The sequence below is a fragment of the Battus philenor genome, unplaced genomic scaffold (genome assembly GCF_028537555.1).
Source record: "Battus philenor isolate CCGP_79_NKW_IND1 unplaced genomic scaffold, ilBatPhil1.0.hap1 SCAF_29, whole genome shotgun sequence".
In the NCBI taxonomy this organism is placed as follows: Eukaryota; Metazoa; Arthropoda; class Insecta; order Lepidoptera; family Papilionidae; genus Battus; species Battus philenor.
The window spans coordinates 5,066,589-5,091,217 of NW_027181692.1; the positions used below are offsets into that span (position 1 = coordinate 5,066,589).

General features: G+C 33.7%; 1 protein-coding gene across 3 annotated transcripts in view; it reads right to left on the reverse strand.

Annotated features, from left to right (window-relative positions):
• Positions 1–24,629, reverse strand: part of fbl (pantothenate kinase 3 fbl) — a 71,653-nt gene that overhangs the window by 12,857 nt on the left and 34,167 nt on the right. The window contains exon 1 of one of the 3 annotated variants that reach the window (XM_068769789.1): positions 4,817–4,828. The exons of the other annotated variants lie outside the window; for them this stretch is intronic. The gene's annotated coding sequence lies outside the window, so the exon portion shown is untranslated. Of the gene's footprint in view, positions 1–4,816; positions 4,829–24,629 lie in introns of those variants that run through there. 3 annotated transcript variants of the gene reach the window in all.

The window sequence follows — 24,629 nt, forward strand, 5'->3', positions numbered from 1 at the left end:
ACAAATTTAATTAAGAGCACTGGATGCGGAGAACACTAAGACTAAAAGTCGACCTTCTATCTTTTTGGTACATGTAGAGTAGATAGACAACTTATTTAGACAATTACAACAAACACACCTAACTTATGATAACTTTACATCGGGTCAGTACTGTTGATATAATTGTAAATAGGGTACATGGCGTAGAACTGATGTCCGCTGGAGCCTTAAGGTTCTGGAGACGCTTGGACGGCAGACCAGAACGTCTACCAGTTACGTGGTCAAAAGACCTTTCTATGGTCTTCGGAAAATGCTAGATGGCCGCTTCCAATCGGTCTCATTCTAAATCTATCTGTGAGACATACGTCCAACTGTGAACGTCTTATGTAATAAATAATGATAAACGGTGAGGTATCAATGTTCAAAATTCACAAGTTCTTACTTTCAGAAGTGTTTACTTCGACTGGTCAATGTGGACACTACTTTACAAAGTCGGAATTTGCTTGTCGTATTCATTCCGTTAATCTAATAGGCAATTTAAAGAGCGAAAATGTTTGCTAGCATGTGGACTATACAAACGGATTAAAAGGTAATTTAATTATAATTTTACAAAATTTCGTAACAGTAAAATATTACGTAACAATAGACTGACAGAACAAACGAACAAGCCAAGAGACACAAATTGTCAATAAATAAAGTAAAAAAAAACAAATAATATAAACAGGTTTTATATGACCCAGTCAGTCGCTAACATTCAGGCCCCCAGGTGGAACACTAAACCCTGGTAACAATTAGCTGGAGTTCGGCTACTAGCGGTAAGAGCTTACGGACTAAGCGACGTGGACCAGTCCATCAGGTCCTCTAAAATTTTTGGCCATACTACCATGAAGCCAAAGGTCCCTTCGTAAGGAATTGTCCGCGATCTAAATTACGTCACCTTGGCTTATATGACAGCACTCTAATAATACTTAAGATGCCGGTTAGTTAATTATGATCGGTATTTGGATTTCGGTAATTTTATAGTGAAATAATAATAGTTATTATTCACATCAGTAATTTGTTTCGATTTTCTAAGCGCTGACATAGATTATTTAAATTTAAATATAGAAATAATTCGACAATCAATCGGAACCTAAAATAAATGTTCAAGGAGCCGCAAGTGGCTCGCGGGCCGAAGTTTGGCCACCACTGGATTATATAATCACTCCTCTGCAGCTTTTACACTTATAACCAATCATCTGTATAAGGGATTCCCAATGTAAAATCAATGTTAATTGTAGTGTAACTTGCGTGTGTCACATATTTTTGTAACTTGACACTTTGAGATAGATTTTTCAAATTTACTTCATAGTGTAAGTAATAAATTTACACAAACTTACAGAAATCAAATTCACGGTCTTAATTCGGTTCCCACTAATCGATTACCCCTTTATGTAATATGTAAATGAAGAGTATATTGCGGAAAATTGCAGCTGGCAAAAAGTCAATGTGCCGTGTGACGTATATATTAAAAAATTAGAACTATATTAGTAGTCAACGAAAGTCAAACGCAGCAATGGAAAGCGAAATGTCACAAAATGACATTTCCACTGCCGATAATTTGTAACGAAGGCGAATATTTGTTCGAAAAATCTTTTAACAGTTTATCGATTATTTACCGATCGGCATTCAGTTGTGGGCTTGAATTTAAGAACTGTTCGTCTGAAGTTTTCCAAGCGAGGCACTTCGCTAGTGCAACTGATGGCCAGTGGGGCAGAAGGGTTTCGAGAGGCGACCACAAGCCTGTAGACGCAGCGTGGGTATGAACCCCAATGATGAAGATGGAAGACAGCATAGTCAAGATATCGAAAACACTAGATCTCGGTCAGCGTCAGACATGTCATTGTGACGATTTTTGGTGGAGGCCTATACCTTGCACTGGGAGTCCACTAGATGAAATAATAATGGAGATAAATTAGTTTTTTAGGGTTTGAGGTGAAACAACCTAGTCTTTAGATGAACATATTGTCCAAGATAGATACTAGTTGACAGAAAAAGTGTGTGACTCTTTTGAAGAAAAGATTAGTGAAGAAAATATCATGACGGTAGAAAATCAATATATAATATATATGAAGACTAGTTATAAATGGAAAATGTGCAAAAGGGATAAATGCATAGGCCATTTTTGTGCAAAAAGCTTTTATCCATCCTTCATTGTCAAACTAATAAAGTCGTCACTCTGAAACTCTACTGGAATGCCGCGTTTAAAACCGTAAAATCAATTAAAGTGTGCTACACACCATCTCAATCAATGCTTTTAAAAATAATAAATAAAGTAATGATATAAAAAAACGTTTGCAAATTAGAAGTATTAAATTTTAAAATTAATTACTATTTACTGTACCCCAAAGACTGGACTGACAGAAGTTATTGACGTGTCGCATTCCGATTAAAAAAAACTGATCTCTTTATACACGGTGATTAGAAATAGGTATTAGAGCTTTAAAACTTTTTGTAATAGATCTATACATTTACAATTACCACTTACTTTGTAAAGATTTAATAAATGTTCGCTAATGAATTAATAGTGATCGTCCAGTGGAAGCGAGGCTTAAATGAATGTTACGGTACAAATTAATTCAGTCTAAGACTATAATGGATCCCGTTTGGGTCAAATTGACCCACTGGCCTGAAATACGTCTGCTTCTATGTGTTATGTGAAGTAAAAGTTGTCTAACCGCAGTAAGGGACATATATTGTGATTACACGCGAGTTTAAACTATACAAAGATATCAAAACAAATTGTTTTAAGGAAAGAAAATTGAAATAATCGTGAGCAATATATTTATATTCGCATAACAAAGATAATATAGATATTTCTACAGTAACTTGTAAGCAAGTGAAAGTAACAGATGTAAAGATGCGTTTACCAATGACTTTTATTCAAAAATTCGATATTATCTCATTTACTATTTATTCGCGCTTTGTCACCAAAAACTAATCAAATTCTATCGTCATTTTGTTGCCGACTGAGACCGCAACAAGAATTGTAAATAACCAACATAAATTGCCGCCAAGTTTCGATAGTAAATAATAGAATAATGTAGCAAAGAGTTTTATAATCGAATGTTTAAAAGTAAATTTTTAATTCTCTTTTTTAACTGGCCAGTTCTAAGGAAGAGTGACCAATACGGCCGCCAATAAAACATATTTATGACTATTCCAATAATTAGATAACTCCATTTCACAGATTCCCAATGTCGTATCAATTTTTGTCTGATATATGTTTTGAGTTGTTCATGGTTATGCAAAAAAAAGTATAAAAATGTTAGCTTTTGTAGTATAATAATAAAAAGAACATCGCAGTGCGTATAATACATTTCCTTTTTTGAATAACTATAATTTTAAAAATACGTGGCAGAGATTTTTTGGTATTTTCCAGGTATGCTTTATATGCACGGACAAACCGTCTAGCTTGTTAAATTCAACAAAAGATATCACTCGCCGGATCGAATTGAATGGAAAATGTTCGGGAAGCTCTGTAACATCTCGTCAAAAATACTGCAATATTTGAGGAGTAAGGTCATTCACATATATGTTGCCAATATTGACATACGGATCTGAGATGTAGTCGCTTACGATGGGTTCCATAAGAAGGCTCAAGTTCACACAGAGAGCTATGCTTGAAGTTTCGCTGCGAGATCGAATAAGAATTAAACGAGATCCGCTGAAGAACCTAGGCCACCGACAACTCTAAGAATTATTCGTCTCAAGTGGCAGTATGCGTGGCACATCACTCGTATAATCGATGGCCGTTGGGTTCGAAAGATTCTCGAATGGCACGACCCTTGAACCACTTGTGATCCTCTTCCGCCAAATGACAGAGATCTTTTATATTGGTTACATTTATTATCATACCCGCTTTTTATATTCTTCCATACCGCTAATTCGTTATTAAATTTTATTTGTCTATACGTTACCTAATTAATTTCTGATTATTTATCTTGATTGATTATTTGCTAAAAATTAATGTCTATTATTTTTCTATTTACTGTCTTAATTATATATATATATATATACATATATGTATATATATGTATATATGTGTATTTATGTATATATGTATATATGTATATATATATATATATATATATATATATATATATATAAACATTTTGGTGAAAAAAAAAAACATCCAATACTCTATATAATATATGAAATTCTCGTGTCACGGTGTTCGAACTTGAACTCCTCTGAAACTGCTTACCGATTTTTACCAAATTTAATATGCGTATTTAGTAGGTCTGAGAATCGGCTACTATCTATTTTTCATACCCCTAAGTGATAAGGGTTGTTCACCCTTAATTTTTTTATGATACAACATACAAAAATACATACGAGTACAACCCTAAATTTTCACCACTCTACGATCCCTTATTTTTAAATTGAAAATTAAAAATATTTTTTTTGCAAAACAACGTTTGCGGGATCAGCTAGTACATATATATAATATTCATTTACTATGCAATATTTTTGTTAAATTATCTATTAATTCTATTATCTACATGTACAATGTCAACAAATAGATGACATTGTGGCACATTATTTATCTATAATTGTTAATTGTATCTTATTTTTTTTTACGTTTCAAATACCTATTCTAAATAAACTCTTTTTATTTCAGTTTGTGCGCTTGGCATTTAGTACACTGTTAAACCAAACTTCTTTCTGCACTATGTGAACAAACGTAGTCAAAGTTGGGGGATATCAGAAGAAAGGCCTATGCCTTGCAGTGGGAGTTTATCTCTAAGAATGACAAGTACCTAAATATATGAAGAACCACAAAAAATTGACTTACCCCGTCTCCAGAAAGATCCACAAGTGAACCAACTCAGTGATTATAAAACCGTATCTTATCAATGTTAATCATTTGGCACTGTGATAGCATTATCAATGTGTTATTTCTATAATTAATATTTCAAATGTCTGTTTATTTGTTACCATACTCTTTAATATTTATTTTTACTTTCCCTAAATCGGATACATTTATTTCACATTGTTTTGGTTACATCTCTAAGTTTTTTATTATATTTATCGTAGAGAATTTTTACATACTAGAATGTTTTAGTAAATATAACAAACATTTCCAATACAAGTTTCGAAGAATGTTACATTCCACTAATATCGTAACGACATCTAACGGAATTAACTTAATTATAATTGCTTTCAATTAAATGCGGTTGACAAAATCGAAGTCAGCCAAATGGTTTTCATTTCTGACGTGCCAAATCAAATGCCGAGTCAAATTTTCATTAAAAATAACAATTCAATTTAAAAATCTTAAGATAAAGCCGCAGGCACAAGTTAATTTTAGATATGGCGCACCTCGAAGGCGCGGTCGTGATAATGTATCAAGTGTTTACTCAGTTTTCATCGAATGTCTAACTTATGGTAGGTCACAGAATTCCTCGTGTATTTTATGATATACTGGAAGTCTAATTCTAACTCTTATAACATCATCGCGGTGATGAAAGCAGAGGTAGCATTGCATAATGTTGCATAATGCAAAAAAATGCAATTTGCTTAAAACCTCCTTTCGAAAATCAATCAGTCTCTTCGGAGATCAGCTCGCGTATCACAGGGGTCGCCAACCCTCGATCATTCTTGATTGCAATCTCCGTGCTACATGATTCTCCGTTACTGGAGTTTCTTCCAACACTTCCAGCGCTAAAGCTAATCAATTAATAATAGGAAAAATAGAATAAGAAAAGTGTAGTAATGTATTAAGAAAGCACAACCCAGAGAAAACTGTGATAAAAAAAATAGAATATGTCAATAATAAAATAAAGAATAAAAAAATGTACCTAGCCACCTAAGAGTAATAAGACGATGAAAAGAAGGCGATGAAAGCAAGAAGGAATGAAAGAACAAAATGAAAGATATTGTGATGGAAAAAATAAAAGATATTGAGAAGAATGACAGTGAGTGAAGAATAAAGATGAAAAATCTAAAAAACTTAATTGTGAACAAAGACCCTGATCACAACTAATTAGGGGTACGAGAGGCCTCCAATAGCGGGGGCCATAAAAAAAAGCCTTCCGAAGTGGCAGTAATGCGAATCTAACGCTTTATCGAAGGGAGCATTTAGCCTTTGTCATATATATATATAGTCCGCCTAAACGATCTGAGAGATTCACGATCCCCCAATGCTGTATGTAGCAGTTAACTGTTGTATGTAGCAGCCCAATCTTTATCTCCCCAAGATGCTTTTGAGCTTCGCTGTCTTAAAAAATTTTACACTCAAATCTATGCCACTTGGGCAGTATGCTAAGCTAGTTGTGTGCTGGGCTAGCACAATGTGTCGAACAGCCAGCTTGTTCAGATGCATTTTAAAATGCAAATATTTTAATACACGTGTTATTTAACATACTATTGCTTAACATTGTACGGATAAATGTGTTTGTATGTGTAACAGAAAGTACAGTCGCAAACAGAAGTGTTTTCGTTTGTAATTTTTATATTATTAAAAATTGATCACAGTAGAAAAACACATACTTCGTCACCAGCAGATTGTTAAAAATTATTTCTTGAAAGTAGACAAACATTTGTACTTGTTTTGTTAGGGGTATAAATAACGAACCCATGGTTACAGATAGGGTTGTCGCTCAAACCGTCGGAGCGTTCAGATCTATCTAAATATTGTTAGGCTTTTATAAAATATAAGATGATTATCAGATTGCGTTGTTTTGGAAGTGTGTAATAATCACTACAGTTATTTTAGTGATGTAAACAAAGCTAGTATGACTTTTTTGAAAAACACTACTGAAGCTATTTCAAACATCAACACATTTAACTAATGGCATCAGTATATAGAGATAGGCAAAATGTATCCTTGACAAGAAAAGAATGACTTATATCTTTTCGTTCTTGCGATATATATCACTCTTTTATATCTTTAACTCAGAGAATTAGACAGGTAAGACAAAAATATATCCTTTATATCTACGGCGTTTTTTTAGCTCAGACTTAGAACTGAGTAAGGCGGAATAAAACGTGTGAAATATTCCTAATAAGCATTTTATTTCTTTGTCATAAAGCACAAAAAAGACAGACAATCGGCTAATTTCGGCTTCGTAGAGATTTCTGTCGCACGAAATACGATTGATAAAACGTCACATAGGTAGTGTGGTACAGAGGTAGTGCTCTACGAAGCCGAAATTAGCCGACTGTCTCTTTCTAAAAGTCGATGTGCAATATTTATCACCGGGTACTGTATACAAAAACGAATACAAGATGTATCCATTGTTTTTTTTACTTTCTGATACGTCGACACCTATGTAATCTTTAGTTTTGGATAAACAAAAAAATTAGGTACAACATTAATTGAGGTATAAAATGTTTTATATATTTTTTTTAAATGTTTATACAGGTGGGCCAAAAATTTTTGCAAATAGCAACAAACAAGTTTTCCAAAATTTACGTAGTCGATTATAGGAGTACCAACGGCGAGACGGAGCACATCTCGACGATGTAATTTTTTAAAAATAAATTTTAATAAATGATAATTACGGTAAATAAATCATAAACAAAATAGCATTTGTACTTTTATTTCTACACATGTTTCAAAATTGCAAAAATTTATGGCCCACCCTATATCTTTAAAGTACGTGAGTTATTAACATATGTTCGTAGGGTGAGGTCCGATGCCCGGGGCGACGACCCGAGTAGCAGGTTCAGGCATTGCGTTCACCTTTACTGATCAGACTTCTCTCTTCTCCAATCAAAATTTTAAATAACTCTACTAATGCTGCCTTTTAAGCACTGTCCAAAAATGAGCTGATGTTAGCTCTTCACATGCCAAATCATTATGCACGTATGAGCGAGAGGTATAATAGAAGGATTTCTCTATTATGCCTCTCTTCTAACTCTACCGCATTTAAAGTTATTTTGTTACTTAGATCGTAGAAGTTGTTAAGCATAGTCGTGTGGGCTTTAGATAAATTTGTTTCCTTTAAACATTGGATCTTTTATCGCGAACCAGGTTTATGATAATAAAAATTGCCTTAACAAGATTTTAAAAATGATCCCGATCTAAATGTACCTGACAAAACTTTCCTTCAAGTTATGACCGGGTTACAATAGAAAAACGCTGGAGAGGCTTATCTTATTTGCGGGTACGTGAAGACGTATGCCATGTATTGAAAAGCCTTCCAAAACCTGTAACGAGGGTCATCAGCCCCGAGCGCACGAATAATAAGCCGAGCAGTTACGTCTCATCACAAGCATTATAAAATATTAAAGAAGATCCAGAACAACACGCGTCAACAAGAGATTGATTGTGATGACCTTCAGAATTAAGAACAACACCAGAATTAGAATAAAACCATAGGCACAAACTTTTCGATACTGAAAGAAATGAACATACATTAATATGAACGTTTTAAGTGATGACAGAGTATGATAATGAATTGTTCTATTATCGTTTTAAGGATACAAATAAGCAAAATCTATGTTGATTGCAGGCTTTTTTCAAATCAGGACGTGTTGGAATACCCTCGCAACTTTACGTGAAAGGATACCATTTTAGGCCGAGCTAAATCTCATTGTATGTGAACAATTTGATAAATGAATAACTTTCGTTATAATAATAATATAAAGACAGAAAAGGTGGTCAGACCTAATATCGCAGAAGTTGCTAATTATTATTGCTATACATCAAGCAATGAAGTAAATGAAGCAAACGATCTGCAGACTTCCTTACTTCCTGAAGATAACTCAGGTCTGAACAGATAGGTTGCTCGCGAACTAAAGACAAGAAAGATATATATATATCTTTGCAAAAGATATAACCACTCTCTAACTCGCGTATGTTTCAATTATATCTTACATTTAAGACTCAATTTTCGTGATGTCTTACGGCTCGTTCAGAGTTTGAGAGAGAGATGGGCTTATATAGCAATTTACACGTAAAACAGAGAGACCGATAACTATTTCATGTTTATTAAAAATGTAATCTACGGATTTTCGGAACGACAATACGCGCGGTCGATTAGCTTTTTTGTGCTTTATGACAAAGACATAAAATGCTTAATAGGAATATCTCACACGTTTTATTCCGCCTAACTCAGTTCCAAGTCTGAGCTAAGATATAAAGGATATATCTTTAGTCTTACCTGCCTTATTCTCTCTCTGAGTCGTACTGTGCTAAATGAGTTAAAGATATAAAAGAGTGATATATATCCCTAGATCGAAATGACATAAATCACTCTTTTATTGTTGTCAGGGATACATTTTGCCCATCTCTATTCCTCAGGGTCAGAATGAATACGTATCAACTGAGTCAGCGTGTTTCATTTGACCAAATCGTCGCATTTCACCAGGTGACTTGGTGGTCAAAGGCGGACAAATAAACTTACAAAAAAAGCTACGATTCTCACACATGATCACAGAGAGAAGTGAAATACATATGTATTTTAATATACAGATTGGTACAGCCCTACCGCGTCCTTGAGATCCGAGACGAGTGCATTAAGAGGGACAAGGCCAAACGCCAGCTGCATAAGTGCAAGGTCAAGTTCTCCACCTGTGCTGCATCCGACTACCCGTCTAAACGTGACCATTATAATATTATTAAATTCAACAGATTATATATTTCTTCAACTTTAACTTAAAAATAAAATAACATCACAATTAATCCTAAAACTAGTGCAGTAATAATATATGCAGTTATCTTTATCGTACGAAATACAACGACTGACAAAACGTCACATAGTATATAAAATTTATACAATACTATATAAAATTTATATGGAAGCGTATTATCCTTTTCAGTGAACAATCTCTAAAACAGACTACAGTACCCGGCGATAAATATTGCACGTCGACCTTTAGAAAGAGACAATCGGGTAATATCGGCTACATAGAGCGTTATCTCTGTCGCACGAAATACGACTGACAAAATGTCACATAGGTAGTGTGGGACAGAGATAGTGCTCTACGAAGTCGAAATTAGCCGATTGTGTCTTTCCAAAGATCGATGTGAAACATTTACCGCCGGACACTGTATAGTTGAAGTTTTCTAATATATATATTAGATTTTATCGAAAGGTTGAAACTTAGGGGTCGTGGAATTAATAACAGATAAGAAAACAAGCGGTAGAGTGAGACTTGCGGGATACAATCTTATATAATTCACACTTTCTGCAATAATTACATAGGATTTCACAGCTAACAAAGAAGTTTCCAGAGGATGGGCAGCAGAGTTCTCTGTGTCATTCTCTGTGTCAAACATGGCGATCATGGTATGTCCCCCATAGATATCTATGGGGAAGGCATATGTATTTCAATGAAAGTATATGAGTTGAAAAGACTAAAGAAACGAGTGACCAATTTAAAAATGTACCTTGAAAAATAACTTGATTATATTCTGGAATGTAATTGTAGTATAATAAACTTAATACAGGTTGATTAGAAATTGGTAGTAAAAACTTTATGTGAATGTATAGCTCATTTATCAGCAAATACTTTTAAAGCTTGTACAATTATTTCTAATGTCAGCGTTTCTAGCCTTCAGTTCTGAAGAAGCTGCAAAAGCCTCCGGGCCTGCGGCACTAACTTCTATGGATACAATATATATTTTCAATCATTCTGTATAGACTGATCACTTTGAAATATGTTATACGCTGTCAAATTAAATATGCTACACCCTGTCCAAAAATCAATGGCTTCAAAAATAATAAATAGTGTAATGATAATATAGTAAAAAGAAGGGTTTATATTAAAATTATTTGCTGTTTAATATCTTATATATACTTTCTATATATATTTAGTATAGACTGATCACTTTGAAATATGTTACAAACTGTCAATTATTGTATGGTACACCATATGGTGTCAAAAATCAACGGTTTCAGAAATAATAAATAGTGTAATGATAATATAGTAAAAAGAAGGGTTTATATTAAAATTATTTGCTGTTTAATATCTTATATATACTTTCTATATATATATATAGTATAGACTGATCACTTTGAAATATGTTACAAACTGTCAATTATTGTATGGTACACAATAAGGTGACAAAAAATTACGGTTTCTGAAATAATAACTAATGTATTGATAATGTAGTAAAAAGAAGGGTTTATATTAATATTATTTGCTGTTTAATATCTTATATATACTTTCTATATATATAGTATAGACTGATGACTTTGAAATATGTTACAAACTGTCAATTAATGTATGGTCCACCATAAGGTGACAAAAAATAACGGTTTCAGAAATAATAAATAATGTCATGATAATATAGTAAAAAGAAGGGTTTATATTAAAATCAATTACTATTTAATATCTGTTTCTGTACAAGCTAACAACTTCTGTCAGAAATTATATATATCTCAATTTGGTACAAAATATTATTAATGTAACATATTTCAGGGTGATCGCTTTATACAGGGTCTTTGGAAATAGGTGTAATAGCTTTTAAGATTATTGCTAACAAACGAACGTTTTACATTCACCATTTAATGTTTTTACAGCTATGACAAATCATACTGTAGTACTGTGCTGTACTATCTGGAAGATATTTGTGCTCTTGATATTGTTGCCCCAAGCCTTTTACAGCTTCGTCGGATATGAGTTCGTGGAGCTAAAGGGTTCGTGAACTATACTAAAAACTAAATCATTTTTGTTTCAGAATCTAAAACTTGACGCTCCGATGGAGATTGAGTCAGCTAAGACAAGACTTACATGATCTTGTCAGTGTTGATGTTGTAGTGCGTGTGCAGGTTTTTTACATGTTAAAAGTTAAAGATTTTTATTACATAATATGTTTTTCACATTCTCAATATTTATTTCTTCTTTCACTCGCTCTTTCTCACCCATTAGAAAATCTGTCACTCTTTATCATTCATTACATTCCTTTCTTTCGTCTCATTCCTCACTCCAATTGATTATTTTACATTTTTATCCCAATTCACGTTTATATTTTTGTTATTTTTATTTATTTTCTTTAATGGAGTGAGGATAAGTGAGCAGCGTGGACCTCGGATCGACCACGCTGTTCGCGAAGTTGGATCGGGCGGTCGACACCGTTTGCGTAACGGACGGAAGATCATACTTTAAAGTCAAGACTTTGTAGTAAACATCAAAATACTTGTATAAAATTATTTCGTACCGAATACCATACTTGATAAAACAAGTATTTTTATCAATGTGAAACTTTAATTAGTGAATGGTAATTTCTTATAATTTTTCCCTTTTATCAGTGTATGTTTCCTTAACATAAATACATATATATGCGCAGGTGTAACCAAACTATCTAGTTTGAACAAATTACAGTCAAATTTTAATATTGGCAGACTTTCACAAATTTAAACACTATTGAATTTAGCAATATATGTGTTTGGTACCAAACTTATTATGAGTCGATTTATTGAAGAATTGCTGGTCTAAAGTGGCAATGAGCGGATCACACTGCTCTTGAAACCGATGGAAGTTGAACCAAGAGCTGGGTGGATGCAGCATGGGTAGGCCCACCAATGTGTGGACCGAAACATAGGTAAGGTTGGGAGAAGTAGCTGGATGCGAGTAGCGCAAGACTAGTCATCTTGGCGGGCTGCTGGAGAGAGAAGGAGAGCGGGGAGGGGGAGGGGGGCGTCTATCTACTTAAAAGAAAAAGAAAATGAGTCTAAAGAAGTAATATGTGAAAACTAGCTCAAACAGGACATCGGATGTTTAAAAAATATTTTAGACAACTTATTTGGTAAACAAAATATCCAAGTCTAATACTATAGAACGTGTGTGTGTATGTGTGTCCGTTTACATGAACAAACAAGATATATGAATGAAAAATAACCTATTTCAAAGCTTTATATCCTTTTTACCACTCATCATAACCTTTTTTTAATAATAAATCCATCATTGTTTTTACATTCGTATAGATTTTAAATAGAGAGAAACATAGACTTACAAAAAAATTAACGAAAATGGACCAAAGACATATGTCTTTAGAATAATTGTTCTATTTCATAACAAAACTAAAGTGGACGAATCCACTTTAATGTAATGCCTAGAATGTTATAAATTGCATTGACCACAGACATAATTCTTCTTTTCAGCTGATGGACGCTCACTGCAAGGCCTCTTCCAAAGATCGCCAAGATGACCGGTTCTTCGCTGCACGTAACCAGCGACTTCCTGCGATATTAACTAAATCGTCGGTCATCCTAGTGGGAGGAGGGGAGGGGGGCGGCGGCATAGCCATGCCGGGTCTACCTGGCTTGTGGTCACCGCTCGAGAATCTTTTGGTCCCAATAGCCATCGGTTGCACGAGGGATTTGCACCGCTCACTGCCACTACAATTGTGTAATTTTTTGAGCTACGTCAATGATCTTGATTCTCTTGTGAATTTCCTCATAAGATTCTACTTATAATAGTATAACTAGCTGATCCCGCAAACGTTGTTTTGCAAAAAAAAATATTTTTAATTTTCAATTTAAAAATAAGGGTTGATCGTAGAGGGGTGAAAATTTAGGGTTGTATGTATTTTTGTATGTTGTATCATAAAAAAATAAAAACAAAAAATTTCGACGAAAAAATTTAAAAAAAAAATTTTAAGGGTGAACAACCCTTATCACTTAGGGGTATGAAAAATAGATAGTAGCCGATTCTCAGACCTACTGAATACGCATATAAAATTTGGTAAAAATCGGTCAAGCCGTTTCAGAGGAGTTCAAGTTCGAACACCGTGACACGAGAATTTTATATATTAGATAGAGTATTGGATGTTTTTTTTTTTCACCAAGATGTATCGCATTTTTCAGAAAAAAACCACTATTTCTTCAACACATAGAACACTGGCAACAATAGAGACCTCCATTTTTCGCAAGCTCATATAATAAAAAAAAAATATTTAAATAAAAAATATATAAATGTCTTACGCCATTTTACAAAAAAACTGTTATGTGATTAATGTACGGTGATATTTAAATTAGTTCGTTTCTTTTTTCACGGCGAAAGAAAAATTTGTAGAGCATTATTACAATCGTGCCAGACAACCCGGAAAACGAAACCGGCGAAAAACCTATCTTACCGTCAGTAATAATTTAAAAATACGCATATCAATATATCCTGACGCTATCAAATACAAATTGTTCTACTAGGAAGTATCGACAAAGATTTAATACAAGGACATCACTAGTTAATGGTTTGTTTTTATATTAAACCTTTTTTTCTAGCTTTACACTCACATCATCATTATTATAACAATACTAGCTGATCCCGCAAACGTTGTTTTGCCAAAAAAATTAAAGTTTTTAATTAACAAATAAAAAATAAAGGTTAATAGTAAAGGGGTGAAAATTTAGGGTTGTATGTATTTTGGTATGCTGTATCATAATAAAATAAAAACCAAAAAATTTGTTTAAAAAATAAAAATTAGGGGTGGACCACCCTTATAACTTAGGAGTATGGAAAATAGATAGTAGCCGATTCTCATACCTACTGAATACGCATATAAAATTTGGTAAAAATCGGTCGAGCCGTTTCAGAGGAGTTCAAGTTCGAACACCGTGACACGAGAATTTTATATATTAGATCATACATCTAGTGACTAAGTGACTTTGTCATCAGTCCACCTAATTGGGGGGAGAGGGGGGGATACGCCGCGTCAACCGCCTTGTGGTCACTAACCTAGAATCTAAGGGTCAAAACGTGACCTTGGTTCTTTTGCAAACCTCTCATTCCCGATTCGATCTCACAGGGTACTTCCGGGCATAATCTTCTCCATTTGTTACTGGGTTACCTTAAGTTATAAAGCCTCTCATACCTTGTCATCACCGGAAACACTCGTATAACTTATTTAACGAAAACATAACTTAGTGTTGCTTTAACTAACGACGATGTAATGTGTTACTTATGGTGGTCAAATTAGATTGTCTTGGCTGGACTAACATATATATATTATTAAAAGATTCAATGGTTCATTACCATCATCATTGGTGGCGGGTGTAATAAAGTATTTTTTTTAGATATATTAAGCTGTCATCTTTATACTGGGCATAGGCTTTCGTTTATTTCTAATAAAACTGTTGGGAACAGGCGTACATCCAATGTCTGCCGACCACCTTGCGGATCCGTGGTCTTGACTTAAAATTAAGATCCCGGCGGGTTTCTGTTCTGTGCGCTATGTAGTCTGACCACTGCCACTTGCGAAGCCTTTAGGCTATGTTGGTAACTTTCGTTACTTATGTATATAATAGTAGTAGTAATAGTATCTTTCAAGTTTTTTATTATTTTTCTCTCTTATTAAAACTATTATTTATTTTGGTAGTTGGCTGGAAATAATATCTGTAGGATAATAAATTCGCCGTTCAAAACTTAAGTTTTTTTGTGAATAAAATCGTAAGTTTTGTTTTTTAGTTTTTTTTTAATTATCATGTTTTTTAATATGCTCTTTAAAAAATTAGGAACCTATGTTCATTGACCTCTTAAATACATTCAGAACGCATGAGTTATTGGTTTTTTATACACATTCAAATTCAATTTATTGAAGTATGCATTTACACCCACTTATAATTTGTTCACATATTATTTTATTTCCGCACTCTACATCCGTTCAAATCAAGTTCTTTCATCATGCACCTTTATACATATATATATATATATGTATGTATATATGGTTGTACACGAACTTTATAATCTTCAATTATTTTGACATGCTACCGCCGGAACGCTGATCTGCTAGAAGAAACGCAACAGTGACTCCATTTCAATTAGATTTAACAATGTCTGATGTTCCTCTACGTCCGGAACATTTCAATTAGGGACCCTGACCTCTCGGGGTATGAAGTCTAGTTCCAAGCTGGTACAAATAGACCTTCACTCAAGAGAGACAATACAAATTTCAGTCAACATACTCTTGAATTATGTAATAAAATTTAAATTCCATTGATTATAAAGCAATACAGTTTTACAATTAACTGTCGCTTAAATGCATATATAATGTCTATTTGGGGGCAATAATTAATCATTATTGTATTTATGCAGAGGTCTAAAGTCAACGTACGTGAAGTTACCAACGCTTTGTATAGTGAAACGAACTACCTAGATTTTTATAATTCACATAGCAACGAATGAACGTTCTTCTATGGCCGACACAAAATAAGAAACATACATTTATTTATATTAACCTCGACATAGAATTTTACAAGATTAAAGATGTCCATATAACATCCTTCATATATCATAGCAACGAGTGTTCCAAACGCGATCAGTTTCAGAACTAACCCACAATTATATCGAACGCGTTTTTTGTGGACACTTTTTAAATTTTATTAATGAGATTAATTATACGGGAGTACATTGTAATAGAAGCGTTACTACATTACCCGACGATAAATATTGCACATCGAACTTTGGAAAGAGACAATTGGCTAATTTCGGCTTCGTATAGCGTCATCTCTGTCACACACGTCACATGGGTAGTGTGGAATCATTGTCTCTTTCCAAAGGTCGATGTGCAATATTTATAGCCGGGTACTATAATTTTATTAAGACATTTTATATCCTTACTAGCTGATCCCGCAAACGTTGTTTTGCCAAAAATAAATATTTTTAATTTTCAATTTAAAAATAAGGGTTGATCATGTTTGAAAATTTAGGTTTGTATGTATTTTTGTATGCTGTATCATAATAAAATAAAAACCAAAAAAATTGTCTAAAAAATTAAAAATAAAATTTAGGGGTAGACCACCCTTATCACTTAGGGGTATGGAAAATAGATAGTAGCCGATTCTCAGACCTACTAAATACGCATATAAAATTTGGTAAAAATCGGTCAAGCCGTTTCAGAGGAGTTCAAGTTCGAACACCGTGACACGAGAATTTTATATATTAGATAACCATTCATTACTTTATTAACTACATTTTTTTTTATTCGGATCGTCGGGTGAATTTTGAAACTTCATATAAATTATTTTAATCATTCAGTTCATTCATTCCAGTCCATTGACGTTCACTGTATGGCGTAGATCTCTCTCAAATATATCTATGGAGAGATATACCATTATTTATCGTTGCACTTGTCAGGTATTATGGTATGCAATTGACGCTGTTGCCCATTCTATGAAAACTTTTTTTGTATCAGCGGCAAATCTATATAATTAATGCACAAAGTGTGAATTATTTGGGATTATATTGGGAATCGAACTTGCGACCTACGCAAGTCTCAGTCCTCTACCGTTGTGCTTCAACTACTTTTATTACTACATATTAATCAGTTACTATGTTTCCCAGCAGATTTCGACTGCTAGAAGTAACTGGTCTGTCGCATTCTTAGAAAAAAAAATTAACATATTTCAGTGTATATGTTTATACATGATGATTAGAAATATATGAAAAAAAAATATATTTGCTAACAGTTCAAGTATATACCCCCCCCCCTCCCTTTAAAGCTTTTACACCTAAAAACCAAAGTTCCCCAAACTTTTTTGTATCGTAGACCCCTTGCCATGTTTTTCCGTGTTGGGTAGACCCCTACTTACCTGATATTGATTTCCCCTAAATTTCTAACTGTAGTGAAGTTTAGTATTAAAAACTTAAAGTAAAAACTCACGTTAATTTATACATTTATTAATTGAATTTAAATTCAAGCTACTCAATATAAAATTTTGTATCTACTATACCAACTAAACCAAGCTATTATACCAACATCCTACAACTTACACAATTTTATAAACATATATAATAATTTTTTAACTTCATAGGTATTTTTATAAATAATGTAAATGTTTTGATATAATAACATAGTGTGATGTAAGTAAATAGGTACTATCAGTGTATGTGTTGAGATCCACTATCGTGGACCCCCATTTTCATTTCATGGAGCCCCAAATTTTTTTTCGATGACGTAGACCCCTTGCAGGTTGTCATAGATCCCTAGGGGTCGATATAGACAACTTTGGGAATCACTGCTATAAACAATCATCCTGATTTTTATGACGTAGATTCTGTAGTACACACGTGTATATCTATCTATATAACTAGTAATTGTACCGCTTTGTTTCTTCTGTGTACAGATTCAGTTTCCCTGTCAACACAACAGAATTATCTAGTCGCACCAATATCACGACATTGAAAACACGTGTTATATGTTTGTATGTTTATTTACTTAAAGACCAAAGTACAGTTTCCGCTTCCCGACACACGTAACGGTCTCGAGTCGAGAAAGAAATTTGTGCTCTAAAGCAAGCGTCATAAATATTATAATCGCCTGGTGAATATGCACGAAATAAATATTCAAATGTATTTCTTATCTTCTTCAATTCTATTCACCAATATATAATGTACTGTTAGTATGTGTGTGTGTTTTTTTTTTAAATTATTAACTGTTTGGACACAATCGTACTGTCAAAAGTTAATGGCCAGTCGCAGAAAATACAGAGAAACAAAAAAAAGTAGATGAATAATAACTATTTTAGTGTGACCACTTCATTATTTATATGTTTTGATTGTCGTAAAATTTGTAGAGATGGAAGTGTTTTGATTTCCACAGGATTTAAAAAAAAAATGTTTTTAATGTAATGCTCGCTTTTTTATTTTTATTCTCTTTTTAAAATTGGAATGGTTTTCGTTCTTTAACGAATATGTGAGAAATATAAAATTTATCGAGCCGTTTTCAAGTTTTGTGTAACATATTTTAAGACTTACTTTTATTTATATAGATCATAAAAAAACTAACAAAGTCTAACTCGGCTTTGCAGCGTAATTTTATTTACATTTAGTTAAGTACTTACATATACCTTTAAAGTACTTATTCTCGGTTGATGTAGTTGCTGTTAGCACAAGGGCTTTTACAGCTTCATCGGAACTAAGTTCACGGAGCGGAAGGGTCCGTGAACTGAAGAATAAACAAAGCGGGACAGACGCGTATCAGTTGCATATAAACGTTCGCACGTAGTAAAGCGCTCTACCCGAGTAGAGCTGTGTAGTGTTGATGTTGTGTATATGTGGCTTGGGACAGCAGCATGGACCGCAGGCGAGCCAAGGATGGATCCGGATCCAACCTCGGTTCGCCCACGCTGTTCGCGGTTAGGGAGCGAACGGCTGCTCCCAAAAAGGAGGTTTTGTGGTGTCTTGTGCGAAATATCGCAGGTGAAGGTTGCTACTGCTATGTGGTTAGCGCTTGCAGTATTAAGTATTGGTGTGGTGTGATGCGTGTTCCGTGGGAACCATGTGATGGACGTGAGAAGTACGTCTTTGGGACGTCTCTTAATCTTTACTGAGGTACGGGGGCAGTAGTGAGAAGCACTCGCTATGTAACAGGGTTTGGGTGGAAAGAGGCCGCCTTAAAGGAAGTTTCAGAGTAGATATTCAAAAATTTTCGGACCGTTGGGAGTTTGAGGTCGTTACAGATGGATAGATAAATAAAATCTTTTCAGATTTTAATTTTATTTTGTCTACACGACTGTACATATAAATAATTTTTATTTTATTTCATAATATCACTGTGGAAGTGATAACGTTATCTTTGGAGCCTATGCGTTTAATTATAACGCGATTGTTCGTACGAGTGCTATTTATTGCCGATTTTGAAAGCCGAGTAACAAAGGCACGGACGCCAATGTCTGTGGAATACAGATTCTAATAATAATAAAAAAACCATATAGCGTTGAAATTTAAAGTGTTATATGTTCATAAGAGCTCTAAAAACTGAGCTGTTAAAGCAATGAAAAAACTATTTATAGTTAATAGTTTATCACAGATTAAGTTAAAAGTGTTGCTATGAGCAAAACCTAAGAACATCTCAAAAAAATTTTTCTATAATTTTGTAGATTGGTACGATAAAGGTACAGACAGATTTTTTCTGTATCCTAAGACTTATCTTATTTCAAATATCTCATGTGCGTTATGTCAAATGCGCTCTCCTTGTCACACCTATCATTATATCCTGTGTGAATATTGTGCACGCTATAGTGTTAGTTACCTCCCGATATGTGATCCACCTTGCGTTTTTCTATTCTGACAAAAGTCAAGCAGTCTGTCGATTGGCGATTATAAAATAATCTCGTGTGCGTCTTGCCATCACGCAGTGACAAACAATTCCACTAACAATATCGGAACTACAGTTAAAATTGTAATTTATATTTAAAATTTTCATTGATAAACTAATTACAAAAATTAACATATGGATATCTATATACAGGGTGATTTGTTAAAGTTGAAAGAGTGGTTGTTTTTCTCAAATAATTTATGATACATTCGTTTTAAAGATCAATGTTTACTAAACGAATAAATAGTGTAGTTATAACAAAGTAAGAAGAAACATTTTTCAAGGAAACCAAAATTCGGGTAACCGTTGTAGATATTTAATTTAACCCTTTCGATACCAGCGCCGAAGATGGCATCCACTGGACACGCCGTATGTACTAGCGCCGCATTTAAGTGGCATCCATGTTTTTTGAATGCGCCTTTACTCAAAAACAATTCTTCGAAAGTATTGTATGTAATTGGAAACTAAAATTTAAAATATAAAAAGTATCACTGAAATAATAATATACTAAGATTGACAGAAGGACATTTTACTTTTAATTTATAAATCAGTAGGAATAAATCGAAGTAGACGGTTCGTTGTGTGCAAATGGCAAAAGACGGGAATCTAAATATGAACGTAAAAATTGTAATGCGGGCTTATGTGAAGATCCCTGTTTTAAGATTTATCACAGACAAATAAATTACTGCGAATTATCCTAACTTCCATTTTTAATTAACATGATATGTATCTAAAAGTTTATTGTTATATCATAATTGAAATTTTCTACACTGAACACTTTTTTGCATATGCCAGTAACAGTTTCTTTGGGGATCCAATATAATTAGTCAACCACGTGTTATTAATGTGTATTTAACCCTTTCGTCACCAGCGCCGGTGTTAGCCGGCATCCACCTTGTAACGTGGGCTTTTGTATAGATCCCTGTTTTATATCCCTGATTTATCATAGCCAAATAAATTACTGCGAATTATCCTAACTTCCATTTTTAATAAACATATCAGTAAAATCTTTAAATGTATAACACAAATGAGAAAATTCGAACATCAGTCTACCGCCATGCAATGTGCACACTTTGCGGCGCCCTGCCCGGTTCAGTAGCGTCACTTCAGTGGAACGTACTGCGGTAACGAAAGGGTTAAATTTTCTTTAATATCTATTCGACCAAACTTTGTGCCACAAGAAGTTATAGACATGATGCATTACAATATAAATAAATAATGTAACGTATTACAGAATAATCACGATATACATAATAATTATTAATAGGTGTGAAAGTTTTAAAGCTTTTTTTTTCTTAAAAAATTTACACCTATAACCAATCAGCCTGTATTATAATGATATCCTTACTTAATGTAAACCATGTAAAATTGATTTTTACGTTTTTTATTTAATGAATACTTTTTACGCTATTGTTCTGTTATATATTATTGTTCTGTTCTTTTGTTTCTTTTTTCCCTTATTAATGTAATTAACAGCCGAGATTCACTATCACGTTGTTACGTAAATTCATTTATTTGGTATGGAAGACAGTGTATTGACTTTTTTAAAACAACTTTTGCTTTTATAGCTTTGCCTGATTTAGGGTGGCTTTTTACACTGTGTCGTCCCCGCTCTCCTTATGAGTGGACGTCTTACGCTGCGCTTGCTGGTCTGTGGTCCTCACTCCCCAACTTACTTACTAAAGTTAACACTATCCTTCACAAACTTATTGACTTGTTATTTTTTTTTAAAGTACAACATTGATTATTATAACTTGTTGAAAAAAAACTTATACAGTACAACCAGAATATATATATATATATATATATATAGTTACCTATACACGCACCTTATAATCTTCAATTATTTTGACATGCTCCCGCCGGAACGCTGATCTGCTATAAGAAACGCAATAGTGACTCCATTTCAATTAGATTTAACAATGTCTGATGTTCCTCCATGTCCGGCACATTTCAATTAGGGACCCTGACTTCTCTGGGGGTATGAAGTCTAGTCATATATATACATATATATATATATACACATATATAGTTTATTGTGTCGACGATTGAGAATACAATTTCGATTGAGGTCGACCCTTTATTATGTACTAGTTTTCACTGCCCAAGCGGCATTTGCAGATTTCGCAGATTCGTGGTGACAAGGCGCCGGGTGCGTTTAGCCTAAAACCTCTGCCCCCGGCTCAAGCCGCAGCGTACTATGCTACACTTTCCCTGGTTGATATCCTAAGTTAAGTAAATATAAACTTTTTTTTGAGACAGTCGTTTTAATCTAGTAAATTACCTATCTACTTCAAGACAACCGTACAGGAGAGAGAATGCTTCCTCAGCTACTGCAGGAAGGTGGTAATAAAAGCAATAGGTAAAAATAAAACGAACACTAAAATATAGAAATAAAAGGAATATAGTAGTAGCAAAAATAGTGTAATAAATAGTATAATATAAGATGATAATTACAAAGAAAATACGTGTTAAATATTTGAACAATAAATAATGTTGCAAAATAAAATAGTAAGGAAACCTAGAATGTAGTGGTTGAGGATGGATGTATGGCTAATGGAATGAAAGAGAAAGACTGGGAAAATTGTAGAATGAAAGAAACAGTACGACAGATAAGATGATATATGAAAGAGAAGAATGAAAATAATAAAAAATTGAATAAATTACTAGATTTAAAAAGTCCCTGTCCCACACGAGATAGGGGAACGAGAGGTCCCCAACAGCGGGGACCAATAATAAAAAAAAAAGACAACCGTACATGCGGAATTTTGGAGGGCACCCTGCATTTCCTCATTATTAATCTTAATTAAAATTTAACTGCCATACCTCTTTGACAGTCATTTGAACTTTACCCAGTTTCAACTTGACCTTCCTTGAAGGTCATCGGGCGCCTTATGAGACGGAATTATAAATTTACGATAACAAGGTATTACATAACTTCAATTAATAGAAATTATAATTTTCTTCTGAACAATAAACAGGTATGGTCAAAAACACGATGTAGCAGCTGATGGTTCCTCTAGATCATGGATGCACAGACCGCGGCCCGCCGGTCGAATACTGGTGACCCGCCGACAGCAAAAACAATACTCTCGAACATTCGAAAAATATTGAATTCTAATTATTATCAATTCTTCAAAGTCTTTAATTACCTATACTTCTGGCGGCTGGCTTGCCATCAGTTCATGATTTGCCCGATTGGCCCTAGTCTTAATAAGTCTGTGCAACCATGCTCTAGATGTGTTGTGGACTCGGTGTTTAGCACTAATCGGTGTAACAACTCCCGAAGATGCCCCGTGGAGGGGTGAAACACGTGTTGAGTGAATTTACGGTGGCGGTTGTGTGGTTGGCATTGTCTGTCGCATGCGCATTTACGAGCGGGCTGGCGGGCGGTGCACTTTCATGCACGACAACCACTGCATGTGCGGGAGTGGCTAAATATTGGTCCTTTCTTATTTAGGATGGACTTCCGCAATGTAACGCCTGATTCCATTAAATTACACAACTGCCAACGTTAATTCACTCAACACGTGTATCACCCCTCCACGGGGCATCTTCAGGAGTTATGTTACACCGATTAGTTTAAAAGCTAACAAATAGCTTAATTGTTAGCAATTTTAAAGCTTTTAAAATTTACTTCCAATTAAAATGTATAGTGTGATCACTTTGAAACTAGTACAACGTCTGCAAGGATAGATAATAAACAATAATTCATTTTAATATGTGGCTATTTGAATTTTGAATATGATTTTTCTTTATATATTACTTAATATTTATAATATTATATTTTAATCGACATCATATGAGCTATACATATACCCCTTAAAAGCGTTTATACCTATTACCAGTTGTCTTGTTTTATTTATGTCATAAGTCTGCCTGTAGCCACAGAATAATTCAATTTTTTTTAAAGGCACCAAAATTGTTTTTTATAGTCTGCGTTATTGGGGACATTTCGATATATCTTGGAAAGGACGGGAAGTTTATTTTACAATTAAATTTTTTTAGTTAATTAAAAACACATTTTCTTTTGTTATTTTCGTCTGTCTCTTTTTCGTTTCTTCTATTCATACTTCACCTCACTCTCTTTCTCTGTTTCCCATTGTAAAAAATATTGTCATGTTAATTTAAATTGAGAAAGCGACATTACTTTCCGTTCTCTCTAATATATAATTATTACTTATTAGGTAATTAGTTATGTTTTATTATGGATATATAATACAAAGTATTTAATATGTTGTATATCTATCACGACATTTACACGTGTCTGCTGGCTATCTATGCACGGCTCAAAGTTGACTGGTAGAGAATGTCTATAACAGAGTTCCCCAAAATTTTTTGTGTCGTAGACCACTTGCCATGTTTTTCCGTGTTGGGTAGACCCCCTACTTACCTGATATTAATTTCCTGTAAATTTCTAACTGTAGTGAAGTTTAGTGTTAAAAACTTAAAGTAAAAACACATGTTAATTTATACATTTATTAATTGAATTTATAATTAAAACTACTCAAAATAAAATTTTGTGTCTGTTATGTAAAATATACGTAACATTAAATAAACAAATTTTTTACTTGGTAGATACTTTTATAAATAATGTAAATGTTTTGATATTATAAGATAG